Source organism: Sciurus vulgaris (genome assembly GCF_902686455.1).
Source record: "Sciurus vulgaris genome assembly, chromosome: 13".
Lineage (NCBI taxonomy): Eukaryota > Metazoa > Chordata > Mammalia > Rodentia > Sciuridae > Sciurus > Sciurus vulgaris.
Window position 1 is genome coordinate 74,404,075 of NC_136474.1, and position 13,592 is coordinate 74,417,666.

A 13,592-nucleotide genomic window follows, 5' to 3' on the forward strand; every position below is an offset into this window, starting at 1 on the left:
TCTTTCTCCTTTAATCTGTGTATGTCTTTCTATGAGATCAATCTCTTGAAGACAGCATAATATTGGGTCTTAATCCAATCTGCCCGTCTTTGTCTTTTGATTGATGAGTTTAGGCCATTAACATTCAGGGTTGAGATGATTTGTATTCCCAGTCATTTTGACTTATTTTTGGTTTAAGTATGACTTGTTTCTCCTTTAGGGTAGTTCCTCCCTTTGCTGACCTACATTGTTGTATTTCCTTTCCTCCTCATGGAATATTTTGCTGAGAATGTTCTGTAGGGCAGGCTTTCTTTTTGTAAATTCTTTAACTGTTGTTTGTCATGGAAGGATTGTCTTCAAATCTGATGTTTAGTTTTGCTGGGTATAGGATTCTTGGTTGGCAGCCATGTTCTTTCAGAGCTTGAAATAAGTTGGTTCCAGGTCCTTCTAGCTTTCAGGGTCTGGGCTGAGAAATCTGATGTCCATATTGGTTTCCCCCTATATGTAATCTGATGCTTTTCTCTAGCAGCCTTCAAATCCTATCCATTTTGGATGGTACACATTTTCATTATAAATGCCTTGGTGTTGGCATCTTGTGATTTTGTGCATTTGGTGTTCTGTAAGCCTCTCATAGTTCATCTTCCATTTCGTTCTTCAGATTTGGGAAATTTTCTGATGTTTCTTTGAATAGATTCCTTTGGCTTACTCTGCCTTCCTCAACCGTTAACGCTTAAATTTGATCTTTTCATGATATCTCATGGTCTTTGAAAGTACCATTAATGATTTCTTACCATCTTCTGTTTGGTCAACTTTAAGTTTTTGTCTTGTCTGAGGTTCTGTCTTCAAAGTGATTTAGTCTGTTGGTGATGCTTTCCATTGGGTTTTTTGGTATGTTTCCTTTAAGGATTTGTTCGGTTTTTCAGAATTTCAATCTTTGTTTAAATGATCTTTTGCTTCCTGTAATTGCTCTTTTAACTCTATTGGAGTGATCATTCATTGCCTGCATTCGCTCATCCTTTGCTTCATGAATCATTTTAATTAAGTATATCCCGAGTTCCCTCTCACATTTCTCTGTCATGCCATCATTTGATTCTATTAATATAGAACCTTTGTTTGGAACATTTTCTTCCCTTGTTTTTTCATGTTGTTTATATCTTCCCCTCTAGCAGTGCAGATCTTGGGTGTTGCAGTTTTCACCCTAAAGCTTAGTGACCCTGCAGGTTTCCAAATCATCTTTAAGGGGAGATCAATATTAGCAGCACCCACTACAGACAATATGCAGCCCTAAACTCAACCCCTATGAAGATGTTAACAATACTGTCAGAATAAACAGGTGAGTCAATTATTATCTATATCAAATTGATTTGCAATGAGGTCTACAATTTCTAATGGTGGATAGAGAATGGGGAGGTATGTAGAATATAACTTAATGGGATAAAAGATAGCAATACTAGATAGGAAGAGTGAAAGAATCAAAAGTTAGTTGTTAGCATGAGAGAAGGGAGAAAGACTGAGGAAACAGGTAAGTAAGAGGAAAACAGAGCAAGAAAAACTTAAAATTTTTCAAAAAAAAGAAAATCTACTCAAACTTCCCAGTCCTCAGTAGCCTGATGTGTGAGAGGTACCCAAAAATGAGCTTCCAGTCTCCAGCAGGCATCTCAGGATGGGATTGGTCCCACCTAGAAACAGCAACTTCCACTTCCAGGATAATCCATAATAGCTACACTGGCTTCAAATTTGTTTGCAAACAGGGAGCTGCAGTATGGTCCATGGGGGGGTTCTGTCAATTGGGCAGGGGTCCTGGAACAGGGCATGGTCAGTCAGACTGGTGGATCCTGCAGGTCCTGCCTGCTGTCTCAAAATGGCAGTAGTCACATGTAACAAAGCCTGCGGGTACTGTGACAGTGGACTTCCAGGCAACAGCAGGCAGCTGGTGATCCACTGGCTGTCTGCAGGCTACTGGAGGACAATCAGCAGCTGAACCTTGGGTGAGGGGTAGGTGAAAGACAAGTGATGGGCAGGCAAGAGGCAGGCAAACAGGCAAATGGTGGATGATAGGTGGCAGTGAGTGATCTGCACTCAAAAAGTAGTCAATATGCTGGCAGAGTGCGGGTGATCAAGGTGGACGAATGGGGTAATAGCAGGGGATCAATGAGCAGCAAAGATTTCCTCTGCTTGGACCTGAGTTACAGAGAGCCAAGAACACAGCCTCCCTCTAGTTCACCATCTTGGATCTCCCACCCCGTAACATTTTTAAGGAGCTTTCACCTTTCTTTGATCCTCATAACCAACTTTACAGTTGACCCCAATTTAAAACCCCCAGACACTGAAGCTTACAAATGTTGACAATCCAATCTACCATTAGAGTGCAGAAGAGTAAGACTTTGTGTTCCCAGATGCTCTTTCAGGTACCATATGTTTCTCAACTCACAGATGCCTCCCCATCCACCCACATTACATCAATTCCCAACTCCTCTTCCTGCCCAATACAGACTTATCTCCCAACTATTCCAACAAGTATCTTCTACTCCAGGTCTTACATTGCCTCAAACCTCCTGAAGTGACCCCTGTCCATTTTCAGTCTCCCAAGGCCCACTGGACTCCTCCAGATCACAACCATACAATCTCCTACACCCTCTTATTCACCACCAACTTCCTGTTCTATCTGGCATCATTTGTGCTGCTGACCCCCATTCAAGACTGGGCTTCAAAGACACAGTCTTCTGCTTGACCCTCATTCACACATGCAAAACTATACCCACATAGATGTCGGGCACAAATGTGAACAGGCTGGCTTCTAAGGACTCAATGTCAACAGTATTTACACAGCCATGAATGACATGGGCAAGAGGCAGCTCCCCCCACTGATGGGACCATATGCTAACATGTACAACATGTCAAGTCAATACTTAGTTATGAAACTTGAAGCAAATAGCCATGTAAGTATAAGGTAGAAGATACACTGGGCCTGTGTGGGGTGCATTTGCATGTCCAACTTAGATTAACCCAGAATAATGGCTCCCTGACAATCCTGCTTAGAGTGCTCCCCACTCCCCTTATGCTTAACTATATCATCTGCTGAGGCCAAGGCCAAGCAACAGGTCCCCACAAGTTATCTGTACAGAAGAAATGGTCACAGGACTTGGCATTGAAAAGGGGCCCATAGGTAGGTCTTTGGGTATAGCCCTGTTCTCTGAAATGGTGGGAAATAGCTTCCCTGACCTCCAGATTCTATAGACTACTTAATGCTTAATTTCAGAAACTATCACCAATGTTCTCCAAAGGAATGCATTTTAATCCTCCCCAAGTAACAACTCCTTGGAAAAAAGGCAGCTCTTTAGTTTAACACGGTCCTGTGAACCAGCCACAGGGAAAGAGCACCCACGAAAAAACAGGGCATCCCCTCCCCTCCACCCAGAGTCCCTCTAGTAGTGGGAGCTCAGGGCACAGCTTGAGTGATCACTTGATGTCATCTCAAAGTTGAATCCTTGAACTGAGCTAGAATATTCCCCCTGAACTTTCACTAATCCTACTTATCTGCAAGTGAACAAATCTTGAGGACCCAGCACCAAGTGAAGTCTCAATGAACTTACCTCTCCATATCCCTCCCCACCCTACTCTCCATTCCAAATAAAGTTCATAATTTTATGGAGACAGCACTCATGCCTAAAGTCCACCCTGACCAACCACCCCATGGGTTCAGCACAAAGCTCTAAAAGCTGTGCTTGCCCCCTGTGGGGCTCACTAAGATTAACTCACAGTTAACAGTGAAAGGAAGCCCCTTCTTCCTGCAGAGAAAAAAAGTTGTGTGGTCAGACACTGAAGGGATACAGAGGAAAGGAAGGTTAGGTGTTCCAGGGCTCCACAGCTGCTCTTACTCCATTCTACATTTAAAAAAAAAAAAAAAAAAAATTACACATGCAGACCTAACCCTCTAACCCTAATGGTTATACCCCTGCTGCCCTCATTTCCCTCAGTCTCCTGTGGGGCAATCAGTGACCCTGGAAAGCATCCTTAGAGACCAGTTCTAGGCAGAGAGCCTACTATGGGCAACTAGGAAGCACAGCCAAGTGTTCCAAGGACCAGAACATCAAGACACAGCTCAAGGCAGGAGCCTTCTTGCTGGCACTCAGGAATGGGACAGTCAAACCTAAAGAACTTTCTAGAGAAGAAACAATGAAGAGTTAAAGATGTTTCATTCAGAAAGCCAGGAAGGCCGAGGAGGTCAGTCTAGGGCAGGGCAACCAGGTTTTTGCATCACTAAGTTTACAGAAGGGCTACGTAGGCAGTCACCTGCTTGCAATGCAGATGACCAATGGTCACTCCTTTGGCAGTATTTTCCAGTGAAGGGCAGAGAAAGGACCCCTCTTGCAAGGATACCACTGTACTCCCAAATTCCTTTAAGCTTCAGTCTTACAGGAGAAGGGCTGTTTCTGAAACGGTCCTCAGCTTAAGCTTTCCAGATCAGGTTCCAAAATTTTTTCTCCATCTGTAGGTCCTCCAGCAGCAAAGGTGTGAGGAAACAACCTCAGAATGTTGAGTGTCCCCTTCCCCACCCAATTCAAGTTCCTGCCAAGTGCAAGCAGGCTGTCGTAATACCTCTGCCACCCAACATGGGAATCCCTGTGCTCAGTTTTTGACACTGCAGATTCAGGTAAGTAGAATGACTAACGTTTGACGATCTGGAAGGGCTGTGCTCTAACAATGACAACCTTCACCTGGAAGGACTCGTTTTACTTAAGGACTGGCAATGCTGCTCAGCCAGTCTCATGTAATTGAGGGGAAGGGAAAGCACAACAGGGCATCTGGCCGTATTTGGTCCATTCTAAAAGCCAACTTTTGACCACTGAACCTCAACCACATCCCCTTCGTGGTTCTCAAGGGCGTCAGACAATCATCTACCATTCATGGATGTTCAGACTCAGCGCCACACTGGGCCGACCTTTGAGGCATCACCACCTCCAACCAGAAGTCAGCATAGCATCCCCAAAGAGACAGGAAGCACAGAACCACACCCATCCTCCTCCTCTTCTCAGGGCAGGCTTTACCTACCCTCCTACTCTCCAAGGTACCAAAAGCAACACCTCCCAAAGCCAAGTGCCCTTGGTGGAGAGAGCTCCTTTTACAAACAGGGAGGCAACCACATTTCGTGGGTCCACGATCTTTTTGCATGGTGTTTGCAACTTTAACTAATAACAAAAATGATTTCATGGAGCTTAGAGCAATTGCATCTGAAATGAACTGCAGTCGATATTGTCAGCTTTCCAAGACAAAGATGATTCCAAAGATGTCATGTAAACAAACCCCCATGAAGGGAAAGCCCACCCAGTCTAATATTTACTTTTCTTCCCATGTTTCCTCGTTCCTCCCTGAAGCAATTCATCCACCCTGACCCAGAACTCACAGTGGACAGAGCATGGCTCACTCATTTCAGGGTGACATCTATTCCGAGTGCCCTCCACCCCAAGAGCTGGGCAAACAGGGAAGCCATAGGTGTTACATGTTTTCCTTCCACCCCAATGGTGGCCCAGCCCTGCAGACTTCATATTCAAGGCCTTTATCTCCCTGCCACATTAATAAAGGGAAACTCCTGGCAACAGCTCTGGCAGAAAGTCAGCATGGCTTTCGTGGGGCACACAAGCCCCATTTCTCCACGTATCTTACTTCCTTACGATCAGTCCCCATCAGGCCTGGATGCTAGAAACTGGGAACTTCTCTGCATGCCCTTCTGACAACACTGAGCCCCTTTCCCAACAAAGCCAGAGTAATCGGACCCATCAGATTGTCTTTCTAAAGGCAAGCTGGGCAGAAACAACTTATTCTGCATATACCAAGTGCCCCTCACAGGCCAGAATTGTTCCAGCTGCAAGTGAACAGGTGGTCCACAGCGGTGGCCCTCCCACCGTCAGCCTGTACTCCAGACCAGCCTAGTCTGTTCACTTTGGTAATGAGGCAGCAGCATGGCTGACAGGGTCTCTAATCTGCTCTGAAATCCCAGTTGAGAACCTCATGTCTATATTCCATAAACTTCCTATTTGAGCCAGGTAGGCAGAAATGGGAAATTTGGTTTTTGTTTTGGCAGTGATGGGGATTGAAACTCGGGGCTCAGTACATGCCATCCAAGTGTTCTACCATTAGGTTATACCCCCATCCTTTGAGATAGTATCTCAAATTACCCAGACTGGTCTCAAACTTGCCATTCTCTGCCTCAGCACAAACTGCACAGATTACAGGTAGGCACCACTGTGCCCAGCTCAGATTTCTAGTACAAGTATTATCAAGAAGTTTTGGGGGAGTCAGTTCAGCATTGATTTTTATCACCATGTATAAATTCTGCACCCCACAGCAGTCCCACAAAGTCCCCTTCTTTCAAGGGGAAGTTTACAATTTATCAGGTACCCGACAGCATTTGGGAGTGCCCACAGTGTGCTGGGCATGGTCCTATTTTGCAAAGGTCAGGTTGCAGGTCTACAGATTTGGAAGGTTAACTCGTGCAAAACCCAAGATGCACATCTACTAGAATGTCACTGACTAACAACCTGACTGGGGATGTACCTCAGCGATAAAAAGTGCTTGCCTCACAAGTCCATGGCCCTGGGTTCCATCCTCAGCACTGCAAAAATAAAGTCCAGCTAGTCAGATTTTCCACCCCAGAAGTCCTGTTCACCCACTGCTTCATCAGAAGCGTTAGGTTCCTTTCATCACAAAGATTGCACAGTGCATGGACAATCATGCACACTCCCCCAATGTCAAGTCAGATAAAGACTGCCCTCTTCATTCTGTTACCAGGGGTGTCTCACCTATGCCGGGTGAGTCACAGTGGCTCAAAGAGGCTGGATTTTGTATTCGTCACCATGCCCTTCACAGCTACCTGAGAACAGACCCTGGCCCCAGGACTGGAGGCGCATGCTTTATGGAGCATCCTCCTGGGTGAGGTCATTGATTGTCAATGGTGGCACTCCGGCCTTTGTCCTCAGTCTACCTGAAACCTGAAGCACGTGGTGCCCTGAATATTGGCAACAGCAGCCCAATTATCTTAAACAGCCATGATTAATATTTGGATCATTTTTGTGGTGCTGGAGAGAGAACCTAGGGCCTTCCACCTGTCTGATTTTGTTGATCTTTAAGCCTCAAAAGATGAGACTTTCCCATTTTATCAGGTTACACATACACACACACACACACCTGTATCTCAATTCCAGACTATTATCCCTTGAGAGTCTTCTCCCGTTTATCTGGAGTATTTTTAAAATTGAGCTCATTACAAGTTTAAACTACATGTACACAAAATAAGTTTCCCTTCCTTATTCCCACTTACCAAGAGAAAGTACTAATAGTTTTCATTTCGTAAGATTCATTAAGAAATCAGTTGAGTCAAAGATATTATAAAAGCTCTACTGACATGGACACCTTTTAGGAGAAGGGGAATAACTTAGTTTTCCCTAGATATCTTTTATAGCCAAATCCAAGTAGGAAAGATTGTGCTTTCTGAAGATCATAATCTTGGGTATCAACTTTTATGGCATTTGGAAAGAACTGCTCATCTTGAAGGCACACACTGAATCGATGGTTTCAATTTTGAGTATGAAAGATGCCAAGAAAGCTTAAGGAAAGCATTCCCTAGATAAGGATGAATAGTTAACAGAATTCCCTAAGCATTATTTCAGTGACTGCCACCCCGACAACTGGATAAAGGCCCCAGCATAATGCCGTAAGTAATGAATTTCCCATGTTTCCATAGTTCCTTGCCTTGCATTACAGAAGACTCCCTCCGTCTCCTTGTATGATTTGAAAAGTCCAACAGCACTGAGCACCCTGTGTATGAGGCAACTGGAGAGTTCTTTCACACAGGCACCTCTGCAGGTGCTGAGGTCTTTTCAGGCTTGAGACTATCACCAGCTGGAAAGAACAGTCCAAGTCATGTAAATGATGGCTACAAAGGACCTCTGGCACACTTCCATTCATCTCCTTCAGTTCCACATCCTGCTCCACACCACTCAACCCTTTTGTTCAACCTAGAGAGGTATGATCAACTGTCCCAACCTCTAGAGACTCGATTTATAGCAATTGAAAAATAAGGCAAATAGCTTAAAAAAAAAAAAAAAAAAAAAAAAAAAAAAAAAAAAAAAAACCCACAGAACTGGATTACTGTGAAAGGTCATGGAAATGCTTCTCCTTACTGTCCTCTAACCCAAATCCTATTGGCTATCTAAGCCATCCTTTCCCCCACTACCTCAGCTACCCCAGCTGAGACAGGCAATGATCCATAGGCGGAGATCATCTCCTATGCCTAGGGCTTGCCACAATTTTTTGAAGCAATATAACTTGAACGTTCAAGCCTTCAAATAAATTTAGCCAAGCCCATCTGCCATCTGGTCCCATGGGTGAGGCAAAATCCACTCGACTATCATTTGTAGAAACCTATGTATTCAGCACAAAGGCCACTGCTGCCCTGGGGGCTTACAGCCTAGGTTAAACGAACAACCCGAAATAAAATATACCATTAGAGAAAGTTGTAAATTTCACAGAGCTAAGGCTGTACTGTATTTATATTGCACTTATGTGAAGTGCCACATGGGGCCTTGGTTGGCTTTCGTTAGTTCTAAATTATTCAGTACTGCATTGATAGATTGCTAATTAAAATACCAACCCTAAGGCACAGGCCGCCCAGCTAAGAACTGTCCTCTTGGCTTCATTACTTCCTCTAAAAACATTGGACTCAAGCCTCTTCATTCCCTCCTCCCGGCTCCAGCTCACCAAGGCCTTTAGCTTGCAAAGTCACACTTGCTCAATGGCTTAGGAAGTAAAACAGGAAATCTCTTGACAAGTTATTTGCCGAGGTCCTTCCAGAGGCTTGCAATTCCAGAAGAATCCAGACAGGAAGGGCAAGGCCAACACCCGGCATCTCAGGAAGCAGGCCAGCTCTTCCTGAAGCTGTCTGCATTCTCATGCTGCAGGGAGCAACAGCCCATCAGGGGGCCCTTCCCCACTCTACTCCTCAGGAACATCAGTACCAGAAGAGAAGGTACGTCCCAGAAAGGGGCGAGACAGCTGCAGAGAAGCTGGTCTGAGCCTCTGTTCTGGACCCCACCACTCCTGCAGCCTCCTGTGACTCTGGTGCCACAGCCTCCCACCCAGTTCTTGGCCCACCACTTCCCTGTCTTGCTCTGGTCTTCCAAGATCCAATACTCAGACCAGAAGTTTTTTTTTTTTTTTTTTTTTTTTTTAAATAGGTTTGTGTATTTTGCATCGCTTTAAGCGAACAGTTGAATGAGTGATCAGAAAGTCATATTCGAGTAACCAGCCCTTAGAATAGAAGTACCCCAGCAGCCCCTCACAGCTGGGCCCCCTTTCCAGCCAAAATCTGTTTCTCCAATCCTGATCACTTAGTATCAACAAAAAATTTAACAGAAAAGCCTCAACTTTTCCCAGAGACAGGAGGGCAAAGATGAGTGTATTTTTGCCCAGCATGGGGCATTAAGACCCGGCTCAGACCAAGAGCGGGTCCTTGAGAATCTGCCAGCACCGCAGCACCAATTCGGCCGGGTCACAGGACTCAGTGCTCAGCTTCCCAACCCTGCCTCCAGGCGGCGGCAGGCTGGAGTTCAGGTACCTTCTGGAGATATCTGCAGATGAGTTAGGGGCTTCTGTAAACAGTTTTCACTTATAATTCAACTTCATTTCTTAGCTACCATTCTGTTACATTTCTCTGATCACAACTGATTTATAGTAACAATACTTCCTGGTGGGCCAGTATGCCTCGGTCTCTGAAGTTCTCTCACCGTAATTTCGTTCCTACTCTCCAACAGCACTGTAAATGGAAACATGTAACACACAAGAGAAAAAATTGAGAGCTTAAGGCACTTGCCCAAGGTCTCACAGCAAGAAAAGAGCTTAAGCAGATCAAGACCTATGAGTCAGGACTCCCAATCCAGGCTTCCTGCTCCTAAACTGCACCGTCTGTTTTTAACATTTCTTTCCCTTGCCCTCTTAGGAAGATTGTAAGTAGCCAGGACAAGAGATCAGGTAGAGTAAGTGGAAATAAGTACACATGGTTTACTCAATCTTACAAGAATGACCATACAGGAAGCCTGCACTCCTCCACCTTGTTCCAGGAGGGAAGAGTTGTGAAACACCTTATGGTGAGCTCACATCTGCCTCCCTGAGGCTCTCCTTACAGCCAATGGCACGTCCCCAACTGGGACCTACCAGGCCCTCAGTGTCCTGGAATCTCCAGTGCATGGCCATCAGTCCCATGCAGGGCTCATCTTCACATGCACAAATACCAAGTGCCTGCTATACAAGTCAGTGCTAGGCACTTGGCATAGTCCTTGCCCTCCTGGAGTCGTTAAGGAGGCAAGATGATTATGTGGGAGTGAAGTAATTGCCCAAGAGAAGCAGCTGCCCAGGTCAGAGCGCAGAGAAGCAAGAGGAAGATGTGAGCAAATGCCAAGACACGTAACGGACGCTATTACTGTGTTCAGAGAGCACTGGGCACTCCCCCTGGGCTGAGGTGGTCAGGAAGGGCTTACAGACAATTTGACCTTGGTCTTGAGAGCAAGAATAAACTTAAGAGGGAAATATTCCAGGAAGACACAGCATAGGCACAGAAAATTCAAGGTATATTCAGGAGATGCCAACATGGCTGACTCCACCTGTGGGCAAGAGTAGGTCCTACGAAGCAACGATCACCTGACAGTTACTATGCTCTGGCTACAGGGAGGCTTCCCACTGGCTGAGAGGGACATATCTATCTCCTGTTAGGAAATCTAGCACTGTGGGGGTTATTGTGCTAGTTGAGCCCAAGGTACAGTGGGTGCACTGAGGGGTTTTGTTGAGATCATTCTCTCATCAGGAAGTTGAGAAGTGGGCATCGGTAAGCCTACACAGGCCAACCATCACAGATGGCTCAACATCAAGCACTGTGCCATTTTTTTCCTTTAAAAGTCTTTTATTCAAAGGAATATCAAAGGTATGGGTATGTATACACACACTCTAGAAATATTTTAACCATGTATCAGTTATAGGCTGAAGACTGGTGAGATGGTACAAGATAAATTGTTACCACTCTTCAATTATTTCTACGATTTTTTTTTTTCAACTGTTTGGGCATACCTCAGGAATACTTGCTCCAGTGTTATGTGACTGGAATAATCTTTAATCCATATTCATCTTTGACTCCCAAGATACCAAATACCTTTCCCCAGGTAAAGGTCTTGCTGGGTATGTGGTAATGGACCATTCCCTTCGTGCTCACTGTTAGGGAGCTGTCTGGAAAGGTGGTTTTGATGTGCCGTATTTTTAAAGATGCTGACAGACCTTTATCTTATTCATTTATTTTTATGTTGTGCTGAGAACCAAACCCAGTGCCTCACACGTTTGGCGAGCATTACCTACTGAGCCACAACCCCAGCCCCCATCCCACATATTTTCAATCTTAAAAAGTAGGCTGGAAGATTTCAGGAGGAAAACCAGAAGAGCTCCCTGGTAAGAGGCAAATCCAAAACCAGGAAGACTGCAGCAATAGAGCATCCTCCCTGTGCTGCTCTTAACACCAATGTGGGTCCTTCAGAATCAGACCAGAATGGCTGCTCAGTCTGTAGAATCTACAAAAAACTTCATTCTACTGCTGGAGGCCTGTATTCATTAGAAGCAAAGTCATCCCCAAAACAGAGGAAGCGAGTGCCAACAGATGGCCCAGAAGAGAACATACACCAGCAGACCTAGAGAAGTGGAATCCCCCACGTGCTCTCGACACAGCAACACCCATCACAGGAAGATGTCATACAGATTTGGTCAGCCAACACTATGATTCAAAGGACCTCCTCCGACTAGCACCGAATTACCAAACGACTTACTGAAGTAATTTCCATTACTACTCTGTAAAGTGAGTCTGTAGAAGTTTTTTCTGAAACTATTTTAGGCATCTCCTATATGCTATACATGTTCTAGGCACTGGTGACAACAATGCTACTCAACCTCAGAATTTAGGAGACACATTTAAGGGACACCAACTGAGTGGAGGAAGGAAAATAGAAGGGTGACAGATAAAGCGGGCATCTTATCAGAGGCTGAATGACAAATCACCAGTGCAAAGACCTGGAGAGAATATCTATGCAGAAGAACAGGGGCAAAGGCAAGAGGCCTGCAGCATGTAGAAAACCAAGGAGGTGGCTACCCTGGATGGAAGCAGGGTGCAGGTGACACTCACCAGGCAGGATGGGCAGGGGCCAGATAAGAGGGCCTTATAGGCCCAGTAAGGAATTTGGATTTTTTTTTTTTTTTTTTTTTTTTTAAAGTAGCCAGATGGTTTCAAACAGGAGTTACAGTCCAAATGCCACTTCATAAGATACCTGGCTACTATGGGTAACAAACTGGAAGGAAAAGGCAGGGCCTCTTAGTTGCCATTATTCAGGCAAGAGACCATGGGTGTGGAACACAGAGGATTTGTAAATCATGTGCATGTGCAAACGTAATACCACTACTATACGTAATAATGCAAAAAAAAAAAAAAAAGGAAGTGAAGATTCACGTTACATTAGCAGATCACATCAACTTGCTGATAAAAATGATGTTTAGGGAACAACCAAGGCTGCCGCCTAGATCTGGAACTGAACATCTGCATCCCGATACTCAAGGAAAGGGTGAGGAGACAGGAATAGTTATAAAGTCTGTAGAATCGCTCCCAAGCAGTTTACCATGAGGTGGAAACTTTGAAACTTTACTTTCAAGTCTGAACTCTTATCTTCAAGATATCAGCATGATGGCCAATGTTACAGTGTCAACCAGACTCAGAGGACCAGAAATCTGGGCAGTCATTTCTGGGTGTGTCTGAGAGGCTGCTTCCAGAAGACATTAGCACTGCAGTCAGTGGACTGAATAAACAAAACCCTAATTTGGGTAGGCATCGGCCAAGTCACCAAGGGCCCAAATGGAACAAATGGGTAGAAGGGCAGACTGAAGAGCTGCAGCTTCCATCTTCTCCTGCTCCCAGACTTGGGGGACTACAATCAGTGACCTCTTTCAGTACCAAAAACTTAGGGTTCCCCAGATAACTGAAGATAGAAAGTTTATGTGTGATTTATACACACATTGTGTACATAGATGGAGATTATCAGACAGCTCATATGGTTATGGAGGCAATGTATTAAAACAGTAAAGTAACCGGTGACCGCCAACAACTCTGAGGGCAAACAAGCTACTAAGCCTCCAGGAAATAGTATGCAAGAGTCCCATCAGCCCATAGTTCCTAACAGCTTCTCCCCTACCCCCACCCCAGAATATCACCTGCTGAACCCCAACTTTAAGCTTCAAAGCCTACATCCCAAACTACCTAGCAGCGGGGCCTCAGTTCCTTTATCACCTCTACCTCCAGGGACTCTTGTGAAAAATGATGAATAGGAAAACTTGGAAAGCACCCAACGTGTATGTAGATGTTATTTAAAACAAATTCCTGGTGTTTTCTGAAGGGGAAATGCAACAGCCAGAGTTCCTTCAAGGTCACCTGCCTTGAAGGCAAGTAGCCAGGCTTAGGGGAATCCATTGGATGGTACATAGATGCTGACATGTGTACAAAGTGGAAAATACCTCATTCTTCTTTCATGTGATTACAC

General features: G+C 44.9%; 1 protein-coding gene and 1 long non-coding RNA gene across 5 annotated transcripts in view; one reads left to right on the top strand and one right to left on the bottom strand.

Annotated features, from left to right (window-relative positions):
- Positions 1-13,592, bottom strand: part of MYO5B (myosin VB) — a 377,648-nt gene that overhangs the window by 307,199 nt on the left and 56,857 nt on the right. The gene's annotated exons all lie outside the window — the stretch shown is intronic.
- The window catches only part of LOC306643240, a 150,209-nt gene that overhangs the window by 102,263 nt on the left and 34,354 nt on the right, over positions 1-13,592 (top strand). Inside the window, exon 2 of the long non-coding RNA XR_013758862.1 lies at positions 6,265-6,732. This is a non-coding gene — a long non-coding RNA (uncharacterized lncRNA). The remainder of the gene's footprint in view (positions 1-6,264; positions 6,733-13,592) is intronic.